A 17,153-nucleotide genomic window follows, 5' to 3' on the forward strand; every position below is an offset into this window, starting at 1 on the left:
CTTTCATCACTGCTGTCCTGCATATTGCTAGCATTGTCCTGCATGTTCTAAGTCAGTACTTTCGTCACTGCTGTCCTGCATATTGCTAGCATTGTCCTGCATGTTCTAAATCAGTACCTTTGTCAACACTGTCCTGCATATTGCTAGCATTGCCCTGCATGTTCTAAGTCAGTACCTTTGTCACTGCTGTCCTGCATATTGATAGCCTTGTCCTGCTTGCACTAAGTCAATACTGTTGTCATTGCTGTCCTTCATGTTCTAAGCCAATACTTTTGTCACCGCTGTCCTTCATGTTCAAAGCCAATATTTTCCTTACTGCTGTCCTGCATATTACTAGCATTGTCCTGCTTGTTCTAAGTCAATACTTTCGTCACTGCTGTCCTGCATATTGCTAGCATTTTCCTGCATGTTCTAAGTCAGTACCTTTGTCACTGATGTCCTGCATATTGCTAGCATTGTCCTGCATGTTCTAAGTCAGTACTTTCGTCACTGCTGTCCTGCATATTGCTAGCATTTTCCTGCATGTTCTAAGTCAGTACCTTTGTCACTGCTGTCCTGCATATTGATAGCATTGTCCTGCACGTTCTAAGTCAGTAACTTTGTCACCGCTGCCCTGCATATTGCTAGCCTTGTCCTGCTTGCTCTAAGTCAATACTTATGTCACTGCTGTCCTTCATGTTCAAAGCCAATACTTTTGTCACTGCTGTCCTTCATGTTCTAAGCCAATACTTTTCTCACTGCTGTCCTGCATATTACTAGCATTGTCCTATTGTTCTAGGTCAATACTTTTGTCACTGCTGTCCTTCATGTTCTAAGTCAGTACTTTCATCACTGCTGTCCTGCATATTGCTAGCATTGTCCTGCATGTTCTAAGTCAGTACTTTCGTCATTGCTGTCCTGCATATTGCTAGCATATTCCTGCATGTTCTAAGTCAGTACCTTTGTCACTGCTGTCCTGCATATTGCTAGCATTGTCCTGCACATTCTAAGTCAGTACCTTTGTCACCATTGTCCTGCATTTTGCTAGCCGTGTCCTGCTTTCTCTAATTCAATACTTTTGTCACTGCTGTCCTTCATGTTCTAAGTCAATACTTATGTCACTGCTGTCCTTCATGTTCTAAGCCAATACCTTTCTTACTGCTGTCCTTCATGTTCTAAGCCAATACCTTTCTCACTGCTGTCCTGCATATTACTAGCATTGTCCTATTGTTCTAGGTCAATACTTTTGTCACTGCTGCCCTTCATGTTCTAAGTCAGTACTTTCATCACTGCTGCCCTGCATATTGCTAGCATTGTCCTACCTGTTCTAAGTCAGTACTTTCGTCATTGCTGTCCTGCATATTGCTAGCATTGTCCTGCATGTTCTAAATCAGTACCTTTGTCAACACTGTCCTGCATTTAGCTAGCATTGTCCTGCATGTTCTAAGTAAGTACCTTTGTCACCGCTGTCCTGCATATTGCTAGCATTGTCCTGCACATTCTAAGTCAGTACCTTTGTCACCGTTGTCTTGCATATTGCTAGCCTTGTCCTGCTTTCTCTAAGTCAATACTTTTGTCACGGCTGTCCTTCATGTTCTAAGCCAATACTTTTGTCACCGCTGTCCTTCATGTTCTAAGCCAATACTTTTGTCACTGCTGTCCTGCATATTACTAGCATTGTCCTATTGTTCTAGGTCAGTACCATTGTCACCACTGTCCTTCATGTTTTAAGTCAGTACTTTCATCACTGGTGTCCTGCGTATTGCTAGCATTGTCCTGCATGTTCTAAATCAGTACCTTTGTCCACACTGTCCTGCATATTGCTAGCATTGTCCTGCACATTCTAAGTCAGTACCTTTGTCACTGCTGTCCTGCATATTGCTAGCATTGTCCTGCATGTTCTAAGTCAGTACCTTTGTCACTGCTGTCCTGCATATTGCTAGCATTGTCCTGCACGTTCTAAGTCAGTACCTTTGTCACCGCTGTCCTGCATATTGCTAGCATTGTCCTGCATATTCTAAGTCAGTACCTTTGTCACCGTTGTCCTGTATATTGCTAGCCTTGTCCTGCTTTCTCTAAGTCAATAGTTTTGTCACGGCTGTCCTTCATGTTCTAAGCCAATACTTTTGTCACTGCTGTCCTTCATGTTCTAAGCCAATACTTTTGTCACCGCTGTCCATCATGTTCAAAGCCAATATTTTCCTTACTGCTGTCCTGCATATTACTAGCATTGTCCTGCTTGTTCTAAGTCAATACTTTTGTTACTGCTGTTCTTCATGTTCTAAGTCAGTACTTTCATCACTGCTGTCCTGCATATTGCTAGCATTGTCCTGCATGTTCTAAGTCAGTACTTTCGTCATTGCTGTCCTGCATATTGCTAGCATTGTCCTGCATGTTCTAAGTCAGTACCTTTGTCAACACTGTCCTGCATATTTCTAGCATTGTCCTGCACATTCTAAGTCAGTACCTTTGTCACTGCTGTCCTGCATATTGCTAGCATTGTCCTGCATGTTCTAAGTCAGTACCTTTGTCACTGCTGTCCTGCATATTGCTAGGATTGTCCTGCACGTTCTAAGTCAGTACCTTTGTCACCGCTGTCCTGCATATTGCTAGCATTGTCCTGCACATTCTGAGTCAGTACCTTTGTCACCGTTGTCCTGCATATTGCTAGCCTTGTCCTGCTTTCTCTAAGTCAATACTTTTGTCAGGGCTGTCCTTCATGTTCTAAGTCAATACTTATGTCACTGCTGTCCTTCATGTTCAAAGCCAATACTTTTCTCACTGCTGTCCTTCATGTTCTAAGCCAATACCTTTCTCACTGCTGTCCTGCATATTACTAGCATTGTCCTATTGTTCTAGGTCAATACTTTTGTCACTGCTGCCCTTCATGTTCTAAGTCAGTACTTTCATCACTGCTGTCCTACATACTGCTAGCATTGTCCTACCTGTTCTAAGTCAGTACTTTCGTCATTGCTGTCCTGCATATTGCTAGCATTGTCCTGCATGTTCTAAATCAGTACCTTTGTCACTGCTGTCCTGCATATTGCTAGCATTGTCCTGCTCGTTCTAAGTCAGTACCTTTGTCACCACTGTCCTTCATGTTCTAAGTCAGTACTTTCATCACTGCTGTCCTGCATATTGCTAGCATTGTCCTGCATGTTCTAAGTCAGTACTTTCGTCACTGCTGTCCTGCATATTGCTAGCATTGTCCTGCATGTTCTAAATCAGTACCTTTGTCACCGCTGTCCTGCATATTGCTAGCATTGTCCTGCACATTCTGAGTCAGTACCTTTGTCACCGTTGTCCTGCATATTGCTAGCCTTGTCCTGCTTTCTCTAAGTCAATACTTTTGTCAGGGCTGTCCTTCATGTTCTAAGTCAATACTTATGTCACTGCTGTCCTTCATGTTCAAAGCCAATACTTTTCTCACTGCTGTCCTTCATGTTCTAAGCCAATACCTTTCTCACTGCTGTCCTGCATATTACTAGCATTGTCCTATTGTTCTAGGTCAATACTTTTGTCACTGCTGCCCTTCATGTTCTAAGTCAGTACTTTCATCACTGCTGTCCTACATACTGCTAGCATTGTCCTACCTGTTCTAAGTCAGTACTTTCGTCATTGCTGTCCTGCATATTGCTAGCATTGTCCTGCATGTTCTAAATCAGTACCTTTGTCACTGCTGTCCTGCATATTGCTAGCATTGTCCTGCTCGTTCTAAGTCAGTACCTTTGTCACCACTGTCCTTCATGTTCTAAGTCAGTACTTTCATCACTGCTGTCCTGCATATTGCTAGCATTGTCCTGCATGTTCTAAGTCAGTACTTTCGTCACTGCTGTCCTGCATATTGCTAGCATTGTCCTGCATGTTCTAAATCAGTACCTTTGTCAACACTGTCCTGCATATTGCTAGCATTGCCCTGCATGTTCTAAGTCAGTACCTTTGTCACTGCTGTCCTGCATATTGATAGCCTTGTCCTGCTTGCACTAAGGCAATACTGTTGTCATTGCTGTCCTTCATGTTCTAAGCCAATACTTTTGTCACCGCTTTCCTTCATGTTCAAAGCCAATATTTTCCTTACTGCTGTCCTGCATATTACTAGCATTGTCCTGCTTGTTCTAAGTCAATACTTTCGTCACTGCTGTCCTGCATATTGCTAGCATTTTCCTGCATGTTCTAAGTCAGTACCTTTGTCACTGATGTCCTGCATATTGCTAGCATTGTCCTGCATGTTCTAAGTCAGTACTTTCGTTACTGCTGTCCTGCATATTGCTAGCATTTTCCTGCATGTTCTAAGTCAGTACCTTTGTCACTGCTGTCCTGCATATTGATAGCATTGTCCTGCACGTTCTAAGTCAGTAACTTTGTCACCGCTGCCCTGCATATTGCTAGCCTTGTCCTGCTTGCTCTAAGTCAATACTTATGTCACTGCTGTCCTTCATGTTCAAAGCCAATACTTTTGTCACTGCTGTCCTTCATGTTCTAAGCCAATACTTTTCTCACTGCTGTCCTGCATATTACTAGCATTGTCCTATTGTTCTAGGTCAATACTTTTGTCACTGCTGTCCTTCATGTTCTAAGTCAGTACTTTCATCACTGCTGTCCTGCATATTGCTAGCATTGTCCTGCATGTTCTAAGTCAGTACTTTCGTCATTGCTGTCCTGCATATTGCTAGCATATTCCTGCATGTTCTAAGTCAGTACCTTTGTCACTGCTGTCCTGCATATTGCTAGCATTGTCCTGCACATTCTAAGTCAGTACCTTTGTCACCATTGTCCTGCATTTTGCTAGCCGTGTCCTGCTTTCTCTAAGTCAATACTTTTGTCACGGCTGTCCTTCATGTTCTAAGTCAATACTTATGTCACTGCTGTCCTTCATGTTCTAAGCCAATACCTTTCTTACTGCTGTCCTTCATGTTCTAAGCCAATACCTTTCTCACTGCTGTCCTGCATATTACTAGCATTGTCCTATTGTTCTAGGTCAATACTTTTGTCACTGCTGCCCTTCATGTTCTAAGTCAGTACTTTCATCACTGCTGCCCTGCATATTGCTAGCATTGTCCTACCTGTTCTAAGTCAGTACTTTCGTCATTGCTGTCCTGCATATTGCTAGCATTGTCCTGCATGTTCTAAATCAGTACCTTTGTCAACACTGTCCTGCATTTAGCTAGCATTGTCCTGCATGTTCTAAGTAAGTACCTTTGTCACCGCTGTCCTGCATATTGCTAGCATTGTCCTGCACATTCTAAGTCAGTACCTTTGTCACCGTTGTCTTGCATATTGCTAGCCTTGTCCTGCTTTCTCTAAGTCAATACTTTTGTCACGGCTGTCCTTCATGTTCTAAGCCAATACTTTTGTCACCGCTGTCCTTCATGTTCTAAGCCAATACTTTTGTCACTGCTGTCCTGCATATTACTAGCATTGTCCTATTGTTCTAGGTCAGTACCATTGTCACCACTGTCCTTCATGTTTTAAGTCAGTACTTTCATCACTGGTGTCCTGCGTATTGCTAGCATTGTCCTGCATGTTCTAAATCAGTACCTTTGTCCACACTTTCCTGCATATTGCTAGCATTGTCCTGCACATTCTAAGTCAGTACCTTTGTCACTGCTGTCCTGCATATTGCTAGCATTGTCCTGCATGTTCTAAGTCAGTACCTTTGTCACTGCTGTCCTGCATATTGCTAGCATTGTCCTGCACGTTCTAAGTCAGTACCTTTGTCACCGCTGTCCTGCATATTGCTAGCATTGTCCTGCATATTCTAAGTCAGTACCTTTGTCACCGTTGTCCTGTATATTGCTAGCCTTGTCCTGCTTTCTCTAAGTCAATAGTTTTGTCACGGCTGTCCTTCATGTTCTAAGCCAATACTTTTGTCACCGCTGTCCTTCATGTTCTAAGCCAATACTTTTGTCACCGCTGTCCATCATGTTCAAAGCCAATATTTTCCTTACTGCTGTCCTGCATATTACTAGCATTGTCCTGCTTGTTCTAAGTCAATACTTTTGTTACTGCTGTTCTTCATGTTCTAAGTCAGTACTTTCATCACTGCTGTCCTGCATATTGCTAGCATTGTCCTGCATGTTCTAAGTCAGTACTTTCGTCATTGCTGTCCTGCATATTGCTAGCATTGTCCTGCATGTTCTAAGTCAGTACCTTTGTCAACACTGTCCTGCATATTTCTAGCATTGTCCTGCACATTCTAAGTCAGTACCTTTGTCACTGCTGTCCTGCATATTGCTAGCATTGTCCTGCATGTTCTAAGTCAGTACCTTTGTCACTGCTGTCCTGCATATTGCTAGGATTGTCCTGCACGTTCTAAGTCAGTACCTTTGTCACCGCTGTCCTGCATATTGCTAGCATTGTCCTGCACATTCTGAGTCAGTACCTTTGTCACCGTTGTCCTGCATATTGCTAGCCTTGTCCTGCTTTCTCTAAGTCAATACTTTTGTCAGGGCTGTCCTTCATGTTCTAAGTCAATACTTATGTCACTGCTGTCCTTCATGTTCAAAGCCAATACTTTTCTCACTGCTGTCCTTCATGTTCTAAGCCAATACCTTTCTCACTGCTGTCCTGCATATTACTAGCATTGTCCTATTGTTCTAGGTCAATACTTTTGTCACTGCTGCCCTTCATGTTCTAAGTCAGTACTTTCATCACTGCTGTCCTACATACTGCTAGCATTGTCCTACCTGTTCTAAGTCAGTACTTTCGTCATTGCTGTCCTGCATATTGCTAGCATTGTCCTGCATGTTCTAAATCAGTACCTTTGTCACTGCTGTCCTGCATATTGCTAGCATTGTCCTGCTCGTTCTAAGTCAGTACCTTTGTCACCACTGTCCTTCATGTTCTAAGTCAGTACTTTCATCACTGCTGTCCTGCATATTGCTAGCATTGTCCTGCATGTTCTAAGTCAGTACTTTCGTCACTGCTGTCCTGCATATTGCTAGCATTGTCCTGCATGTTCTAAATCAGTACCTTTGTCAACACTGTCCTGCATATTGCTAGCATTGCCCTGCATGTTCTAAGTCAGTACCTTTGTCACTGCTGTCCTGCATATTGATAGCCTTGTCCTGCTTGCACTAAGTCAATACTGTTGTCATTGCTGTCCTTCATGTTCTAAGCCAATACTTTTGTCACCGCTTTCCTTCATGTTCAAAGCCAATATTTTCCTTACTGCTGTCCTGCATATTACTAGCATTGTCCTGCTTGTTCTAAGTCAATACTTTCGTCACTGCTGTCCTGCATATTGCTAGCATTTTCCTGCATGTTCTAAGTCAGTACCTTTGTCACTGATGTCCTGCATATTGCTAGCATTGTCCTGCATGTTCTAAGTCAGTACTTTCGTCACTGCTGTCCTGCATATTGCTAGCATTTTCCTGCATGTTCTAAGTCAGTACCTTTGTCACTGCTGTCCTGCATATTGATAGCATTGTCCTGCACGTTCTAAGTCAGTAACTTTGTCACCGCTGCCCTGCATATTGCTAGCCTTGTCCTGCTTGCTCTAAGTCAATACTTATGTCACTGCTGTCCTTCATGTTCTAAGCCAATACTTTTCTCACTGCTGTCCTGCATATTACTAGCATTGTCCTATTGTTCTAGGTCAATACTTTTGTCACTGCTGTCCTTCATGTTCTAAGTCAGTACTTTCATCACTGCTGTCCTGCATATTGCTAGCATTGTCCTGCATGTTCTAAGTCAGTACTTTCGTCATTGCTGTCCTGCATATTGCTAGCATATTCCTGCATGTTCTAAGTCAGTACCTTTGTCACTGCTGTCCTGCATATTGCTAGCATTGTCCTGCACATTCTAAGTCAGTACCTTTGTCACCATTGTCCTGCATTTTGCTAGCCGTGTCCTGCTTTCTCTAAGTCAATACTTTTGTCACGGCTGTCCTTCATGTTCTAAGTCAATACTTATGTCACTGCTGTCCTTCATGTTCTAAGCCAATACCTTTCTTACTGCTGTCCTTCATGTTCTAAGCCAATACCTTTCTCACTGCTGTCCTGCATATTACTAGCATTGTCCTATTGTTCTAGGTCAATACTTTTGTCACTGCTGCCCTTCATGTTCTAAGTCAGTACTTTCATCACTGCTGCCCTGCATATTGCTAGCATTGTCCTACCTGTTCTAAGTCAGTACTTTCGTCATTGCTGTCCTGCATATTGCTAGCATTGTCCTGCATGTTCTAAATCAGTACCTTTGTCAACACTGTCCTGCATTTAGCTAGCATTGTCCTGCATGTTCTAAGTAAGTACCTTTGTCACCGCTGTCCTGCATATTGCTAGCATTGTCCTGCACATTCTAAGTCAGTACCTTTGTCACCGTTGTCTTGCATATTGCTAGCCTTGTCCTGCTTTCTCTAAGTCAATACTTTTGTCACGGCTGTCCTTCATGTTCTAAGCCAATACTTTTGTCACTGCTGTCCTTCATGTTCTAAGCCAATACTTTTGTCACTGCTGTCCTGCATATTACTAGCATTGTCCTATTGTTCTAGGTCAGTACCATTGTCACCACTGTCCTTCATGTTTTAAGTCAGTACTTTCATCACTGGTGTCCTGCGTATTGCTAGCATTGTCCTGCATGTTCTAAATCAGTACCTTTGTCCACACTGTCCTGCATATTGCTAGCATTGTCCTGCACATTCTAAGTCAGTACCTTTGTCACTGCTGTCCTGCATATTGCTAGCATTGTCCTGCATGTTCTAAGTCAGTACCTTTGTCACTGCTGTCCTGCATATTGCTAGCATTGTCCTGCACGTTCTAAGTCAGTACCTTTGTCACCGCTGTCCTGCATATTGCTAGCATTGTCCTGCATATTCTAAGTCAGTACCTTTGTCACCGTTGTCCTGTATATTGCTAGCCTTGTCCTGCTTTCTCTAAGTCAATAGTTTTGTCACGGCTGTCCTTCATGTTCTAAGCCAATACTTTTGTCACCGCTGTCCTTCATGTTCTAAGCCAATACTTTTGTCACCGCTGTCCATCATGTTCAAAGCCAATATTTTCCTTACTGCTGTCCTGCATATTACTAGCATTGTCCTGCTTGTTCTAAGTCAATACTTTTGTTACTGCTGTTCTTCATGTTCTAAGTCAGTACTTTCGTCACTGCTGTCCTGCATATTTCTAGCATTATCCTGCATGTTCTAAGTCAGTACTTTCGTCACTGCTGTCCTGCATATTGCTAGCATTATCCTGCATGTTCTAAGTCAGTACCTTTGTCACTGCTGTCCTGCATATTGATAGCATTGTCCTGCACGTTCTAAGTCAGTACCTTTGTCACTGCTGCCCTGCATATTGCTAGCCTTGTCCTGCTTGCACTAAGTCAATACTTATGGCATTGCTGTCCTTCATGTTCGAAGCCAATACTTTTGTGACTGCTGTCCTTCATGTTCTAAGCCAATACTTTTCTCACTGCTGTCCTTCATGTTCTAAGCCAATACTTTTCTCACTGCTGTCCTGCATATTACTAGCATTGTCCTATTGTTCTAGGTCAATACTTTTGCCACTGCTGTCCTTCATGTTCTAAGTCAGTACTTTCATCACTGCTGTCCTGCATATTGCTAGCATTGTCCTGCATGTTCTAAGTCAGTACCTTTGTCACTGCTGTCCTGCATATTGCTAGCATTGTCCTGCATGTTCTAAGTCAGTACCTTTGTCACCACTGTCCTTCATGTTCTAAGTCAGTACTTTCATCACTGCTGTCCTGCATATTGCTAGCATTGTCCTGCATGTTCTAAGTCAGTACTTTCGTCATTGCTGTCCTGCATATTGCTAGCATTGTCCTGCATGTTCTAAGTCAGTACCTTTGTCAACACTGTCCTGCATATTTCTAGCATTGTCCTGCACATTCTAAGTCAGTACCTTTGTCACTGCTGTCCTGCATATTGCTAGCATTGTCCTGCATGTTCTAAGTCAGTACCTTTGTCACTGCTGTCCTGCATATTGCTAGGATTGTCCTGCACGTTCTAAGTCAGTACCTTTGTCACCGCTGTCCTGCATATTGCTAGCATTGTCCTGCACATTCTGAGTCAGTACCTTTGTCACCGTTGTCCTGCATATTGCTAGCCTTGTCCTGCTTTCTCTAAGTCAATACTTTTGTCAGGGCTGTCCTTCATGTTCTAAGTCAATACTTATGTCACTGCTGTCCTTCATGTTCAAAGCCAATACTTTTCTCACTGCTGTCCTTCATGTTCTAAGCCAATACCTTTCTCACTGCTGTCCTGCATATTACTAGCATTGTCCTATTGTTCTAGGTCAATACTTTTGTCACTGCTGCCCTTCATGTTCTAAGTCAGTACTTTCATCACTGCTGTCCTACATACTGCTAGCATTGTCCTACCTGTTCTAAGTCAGTACTTTCGTCATTGCTGTCCTGCATATTGCTAGCATTGTCCTGCATGTTCTAAATCAGTACCTTTGTCACTGCTGTCCTGCATATTGCTAGCATTGTCCTGCTCGTTCTAAGTCAGTACCTTTGTCACCACTGTCCTTCATGTTCTAAGTCAGTACTTTCATCACTGCTGTCCTGCATATTGCTAGCATTGTCCTGCATGTTCTAAGTCAGTACTTTCGTCACTGCTGTCCTGCATATTGCTAGCATTGTCCTGCATGTTCTAAATCAGTACCTTTGTCAACACTGTCCTGCATATTGCTAGCATTGCCCTGCATGTTCTAAGTCAGTACCTTTGTCACTGCTGTCCTGCATATTGATAGCCTTGTCCTGCTTGCACTAAGTCAATACTGTTGTCATTGCTGTCCTTCATGTTCTAAGCCAATACTTTTGTCACCGCTGTCCTTCATGTTCAAAGCCAATATTTTCCTTACTGCTGTCCTGCATATTACTAGCATTGTCCTGCTTGTTCTAAGTCAATACTTTCGTCACTGCTGTCCTGCATATTGCTAGCATTTTCCTGCATGTTCTAAGTCAGTACCTTTGTCACTGATGTCCTGCATATTGCTAGCATTGTCCTGCATGTTCTAAGTCAGTACTTTCGTCACTGCTGTCCTGCATATTGCTAGCATTTTCCTGCATGTTCTAAGTCAGTACCTTTGTCACTGCTGTCCTGCATATTGATAGCATTGTCCTGCACGTTCTAAGTCAGTAACTTTGTCACCGCTGCCCTGCATATTGCTAGCCTTGTCCTGCTTGCTCTAAGTCAATACTTATGTCACTGCTGTCCTTCATGTTCAAAGCCAATACTTTTGTCACTGCTGTCCTTCATGTTCTAAGCCAATACCTTTCTCACTGCTGTCCTGCATATTACTAGCATTGTCCTATTGTTCTAGGTCAATACTTTTGTCACTGCTGCCCTTCATGTTCTAAGTCAGTACTTTCATCACTGCTGTCCTACATACTGCTAGCATTGTCCTACCTGTTCTAAGTCAGTACTTTCGTCATTGCTGTCCTGCATATTGCTAGCATTGTCCTGCATGTTCTAAATCAGTACCTTTGTCACTGCTGTCCTGCATATTGCTAGCATTGTCCTGCTCGTTCTAAGTCAGTACCTTTGTCACCACTGTCCTTCATGTTCTAAGTCAGTACTTTCATCACTGCTGTCCTGCATATTGCTAGCATTGTCCTGCATGTTCTAAGTCAGTACTTTCGTCACTGCTGTCCTGCATATTGCTAGCATTGTCCTGCATGTTCTAAATCAGTACCTTTGTCAACACTGTCCTGCATATTGCTAGCATTGCCCTGCATGTTCTAAGTCAGTACCTTTGTCACTGCTGTCCTGCATATTGATAGCCTTGTCCTGCTTGCACTAAGTCAATACTGTTGTCATTGCTGTCCTTCATGTTCTAAGCCAATACTTTTGTCACCGCTGTCCTTCATGTTCAAAGCCAATATTTTCCTTACTGCTGTCCTGCATATTACTAGCATTGTCCTGCTTGTTCTAAGTCAATACTTTCGTCACTGCTGTCCTGCATATTGCTAGCATTTTCCTGCATGTTCTAAGTCAGTACCTTTGTCACTGATGTCCTGCATATTGCTAGCATTGTCCTGCATGTTCTAAGTCAGTACTTTCGTCACTGCTGTCCTGCATATTGCTAGCATTTTCCTGCATGTTCTAAGTCAGTACCTTTGTCACTGCTGTCCTGCATATTGATAGCATTGTCCTGCACGTTCTAAGTCAGTAACTTTGTCACCGCTGCCCTGCATATTGCTAGCCTTGTCCTGCTTGCTCTAAGTCAATACTTATGTCACTGCTGTCCTTCATGTTCAAAGCCAATACTTTTGTCACTGCTGTCCTTCATGTTCTAAGCCAATACTTTTCTCACTGCTGTCCTGCATATTACTAGCATTGTCCTATTGTTCTAGGTCAATACTTTTGTCACTGCTGTCCTTCATGTTCTAAGTCAGTACTTTCATCACTGCTGTCCTGCATATTGCTAGCATTGTCCTGCATGTTCTAAGTCAGTACTTTCGTCATTGCTGTCCTGCATATTGCTAGCATATTCCTGCATGTTCTAAGTCAGTACCTTTGTCACTGCTGTCCTGCATATTGCTAGCATTGTCCTGCACATTCTAAATCAGTACCTTTGTCACCATTGTCCTGCATTTTGCTAGCCGTGTCCTGCTTTCTCTAAGTCAATACTTTTGTCACGGCTGTCCTTCATGTTCTAAGTCAATACTTATGTCACTGCTGTCCTTCATGTTCTAAGCCAATACCTTTCTTACTGCTGTCCTTCATGTTCTAAGCCAATACCTTTCTCACTGCTGTCCTGCATATTACTAGCATTGTCCTATTGTTCTAGGTCAATACTTTTGTCACTGCTGCCCTTCATGTTCTAAGTCAGTACTTTCATCACTGCTGCCCTGCATATTGCTAGCATTGTCCTACCTGTTCTAAGTCAGTACTTTCGTCATTGCTGTCCTGCATATTGCTAGCATTGTCCTGCATGTTCTAAATCAGTACCTTTGTCAACACTGTCCTGCATTTAGCTAGCATTGTCCTGCATGTTCTAAGTAAGTACCTTTGTCACCGCTGTCCTGCATATTGCTAGCATTGTCCTGCACATTCTAAGTCAGTACCTTTGTCACCGTTGTCTTGCATATTGCTAGCCTTGTCCTGCTTTCTCTAAGTCAATACTTTTGTCACGGCTGTCCTTCATGTTCTAAGCCAATACTTTTGTCACCGCTGTCCTTCATGTTCTAAGCCAATACTTTTGTCACTGCTGTCCTGCATATTACTAGCATTGTCCTATTGTTCTAGGTCAGTACCATTGTCACCACTGTCCTTCATGTTTTAAGTCAGTACTTTCATCACTGGTGTCCTGCGTATTGCTAGCATTGTCCTGCATGTTCTAAATCAGTACCTTTGTCCACACTGTCCTGCATATTGCTAGCATTGTCCTGCACATTCTAAGTCAGTACCTTTGTCACTGCTGTCCTGCATATTGCTAGCATTGTCCTGCATGTTCTAAGTCAGTACCTTTGTCACTGCTGTCCTGCATATTGCTAGCATTGTCCTGCACGTTCTAAGTCAGTACCTTTGTCACCGCTGTCCTGCATATTGCTAGCATTGTCCTGCATATTCTAAGTCAGTACCTTTGTCACCGTTGTCCTGTATATTGCTAGCCTTGTCCTGCTTTCTCTAAGTCAATAGTTTTGTCACGGCTGTCCTTCATGTTCTAAGCCAATACTTTTGTCACCGCTGTCCTTCATGTTCTAAGCCAATACTTTTGTCACCGCTGTCCATCATGTTCAAAGCCAATATTTTCCTTACTGCTGTCCTGCATATTACTAGCATTGTCCTGCTTGTTCTAAGTCAATACTTTTGTTACTGCTGTTCTTCATGTTCTAAGTCAGTACTTTCGTCACTGCTGTCCTGCATATTTCTAGCATTATCCTGCATGTTCTAAGTCAGTACTTTCGTCACTGCTGTCCTGCATATTGCTAGCATTATCCTGCATGTTCTAAGTCAGTACCTTTGTCACTGCTGTCCTGCATATTGATAGCATTGTCCTGCACGTTCTAAGTCAGTACCTTTGTCACTGCTGCCCTGCATATTGCTAGCCTTGTCCTGCTTGCACTAAGTCAATACTTATGGCATTGCTGTCCTTCATGTTCGAAGCCAATACTTTTGTGACTGCTGTCCTTCATGTTCTAAGCCAATACTTTTCTCACTGCTGTCCTTCATGTTCTAAGCCAATACTTTTCTCACTGCTGTCCTGCATATTACTAGCATTGTCCTATTGTTCTAGGTCAATACTTTTGCCACTGCTGTCCTTCATGTTCTAAGTCAGTACTTTCATCACTGCTGTCCTGCATATTGCTAGCATTGTCCTGCATGTTCTAAGTCAGTACCTTTGTCACTGCTGTCCTGCATATTGCTAGCATTGTCCTGCATGTTCTAAGTCAGTACCTTTGTCACCACTGTCCTTCATGTTCTAAGTCAGTACTTTCATCACTGCTGTCCTGCATATTGCTAGCATTGTCCTGCATGTTCTAAGTCAGTACTTTCGTCATTGCTGTCCTGCATATTGCTAGCATTGTCCTGCATGTTCTAAGTCAGTACCTTTGTCAACACTGTCCTGCATATTTCTAGCATTGTCCTGCACATTCTAAGTCAGTACCTTTGTCACTGCTGTCCTGCATATTGCTAGCATTGTCCTGCATGTTCTAAGTCAGTACCTTTGTCACTGCTGTCCTGCATATTGCTAGGATTGTCCTGCACGTTCTAAGTCAGTACCTTTGTCACCGCTGTCCTGCATATTGCTAGCATTGTCCTGCACATTCTGAGTCAGTACCTTTGTCACCGTTGTCCTGCATATTGCTAGCCTTGTCCTGCTTTCTCTAAGTCAATACTTTTGTCAGGGCTGTCCTTCATGTTCTAAGTCAATACTTATGTCACTGCTGTCCTTCATGTTCAAAGCCAATACTTTTCTCACTGCTGTCCTTCATGTTCTAAGCCAATACCTTTCTCACTGCTGTCCTGCATATTACTAGCATTGTCCTATTGTTCTAGGTCAATACTTTTGTCACTGCTGCCCTTCATGTTCTAAGTCAGTACTTTCATCACTGCTGTCCTACATACTGCTAGCATTGTCCTACCTGTTCTAAGTCAGTACTTTCGTCATTGCTGTCCTGCATATTGCTAGCATTGTCCTGCATGTTCTAAATCAGTACCTTTGTCACTGCTGTCCTGCATATTGCTAGCATTGTCCTGCTCGTTCTAAGTCAGTACCTTTGTCACCACTGTCCTTCATGTTCTAAGTCAGTACTTTCATCACTGCTGTCCTGCATATTGCTAGCATTGTCCTGCATGTTCTAAGTCAGTACTTTCGTCACTGCTGTCCTGCATATTGCTAGCATTGTCCTGCATGTTCTAAATCAGTACCTTTGTCAACACTGTCCTGCATATTGCTAGCATTGCCCTGCATGTTCTAAGTCAGTACCTTTGTCACTGCTGTCCTGCATATTGATAGCCTTGTCCTGCTTGCACTAAGTCAATACTGTTGTCATTGCTGTCCTTCATGTTCTAAGCCAATACTTTTGTCACCGCTGTCCTTCATGTTCAAAGCCAATATTTTCCTTACTGCTGTCCTGCATATTACTAGCATTGTCCTGCTTGTTCTAAGTCAATACTTTCGTCACTGCTGTCCTGCATATTGCTAGCATTTTCCTGCATGTTCTAAGTCAGTACCTTTGTCACTGATGTCCTGCATATTGCTAGCATTGTCCTGCATGTTCTAAGTCAGTACTTTCGTCACTGCTGTCCTGCATATTGCTAGCATTTTCCTGCATGTTCTAAGTCAGTACCTTTGTCACTGCTGTCCTGCATATTGATAGCATTGTCCTGCACGTTCTAAGTCAGTAACTTTGTCACCGCTGCCCTGCATATTGCTAGCCTTGTCCTGCTTGCTCTAAGTCAATACTTATGTCACTGCTGTCCTTCATGTTCAAAGCCAATACTTTTGTCACTGCTGTCCTTCATGTTCTAAGCCAATACTTTTCTCACTGCTGTCCTGCATATTACTAGCATTGTCCTATTGTTCTAGGTCAATACTTTTGTCACTGCTGTCCTTCATGTTCTAAGTCAGTACTTTCATCACTGCTGTCCTGCATATTGCTAGCATTGTCCTGCATGTTCTAAGTCAGTACTTTCGTCATTGCTGTCCTGCATATTGCTAGCATATTCCTGCATGTTCTAAGTCAGTACCTTTGTCACTGCTGTCCTGCATATTGCTAGCATTGTCCTGCACATTCTAAGTCAGTACCTTTGTCACCATTGTCCTGCATTTTGCTAGCCGTGTCCTGCTTTCTCTAAGTCAATACTTTTGTCACGGCTGTCCTTCATGTTCTAAGTCAATACTTATGTCACTGCTGTCCTTCATGTTCTAAGCCAATACCTTTCTTACTGCTGTCCTTCATGTTCTAAGCCAATACCTTTCTCACTGCTGTCCTGCATATTACTAGCATTGTCATATTGTTCTAGGTCAATACTTTTGTCACTGCTGCCCTTCATGTTCTAAGTCAGTACTTTCATCACTGCTGCCCTGCATATTGCTAGCATTGTCCTACCTGTTCTAAGTCAGTACTTTCGTCATTGCTGTCCTGCATATTGCTAGCATTGTCCTGCATGTTCTAAATCAGTACCTTTGTCAACACTGTCCTGCATTTAGCTAGCATTGTCCTGCATGTTCTAAGTAAGTACCTTTGTCACCGCTGTCCTGCATATTGCTAGCATTGTCCTGCACATTCTAAGTCAGTACCTTTGTCACCGTTGTCTTGCATATTGCTAGCCTTGTCCTGCTTTCTCTAATTCAATACTTTTGTCACGGCTGTCCTTCATGTTCTAAGCCAATACTTTTGTCACCGCTGTCCTTCATGTTCTAAGCCAATACTTTTGTCACCGCTGTCCTTCATGTTCAAAGCCAATATTTTCCTTACTGCTGTCCTGCATATTGCTAGCATTGTCCTGCATGTTCTAATCAGTACTTTCGTCACTGCTGTCCTGCATATTGCTTGCATTTTCCTGCATGTTCTAAGTCAGTACCTTTGTCACTGCTGTCCTGCATATTGCTAGCATTGTCCTGCACGTTCTAAGTCAGTACCTTTGTCACCGCTGCCCTGCATATTGCTAGCCTTGTCCTGCTTGCTTTAAGTCAATACTTATGTCACTGCTGTCCTTCATGTTCGAAGCCAATACTTTTGTCACTGCTGCCCTTCATGTTCTA

This window comes from Ambystoma mexicanum, chromosome 6p (assembly GCF_040938575.1).
Source record: "Ambystoma mexicanum isolate Mex_15411 chromosome 6p, UKY_AmexF1_1, whole genome shotgun sequence".
Taxonomy (NCBI): Eukaryota; Metazoa; Chordata; class Amphibia; order Caudata; family Ambystomatidae; genus Ambystoma; species Ambystoma mexicanum.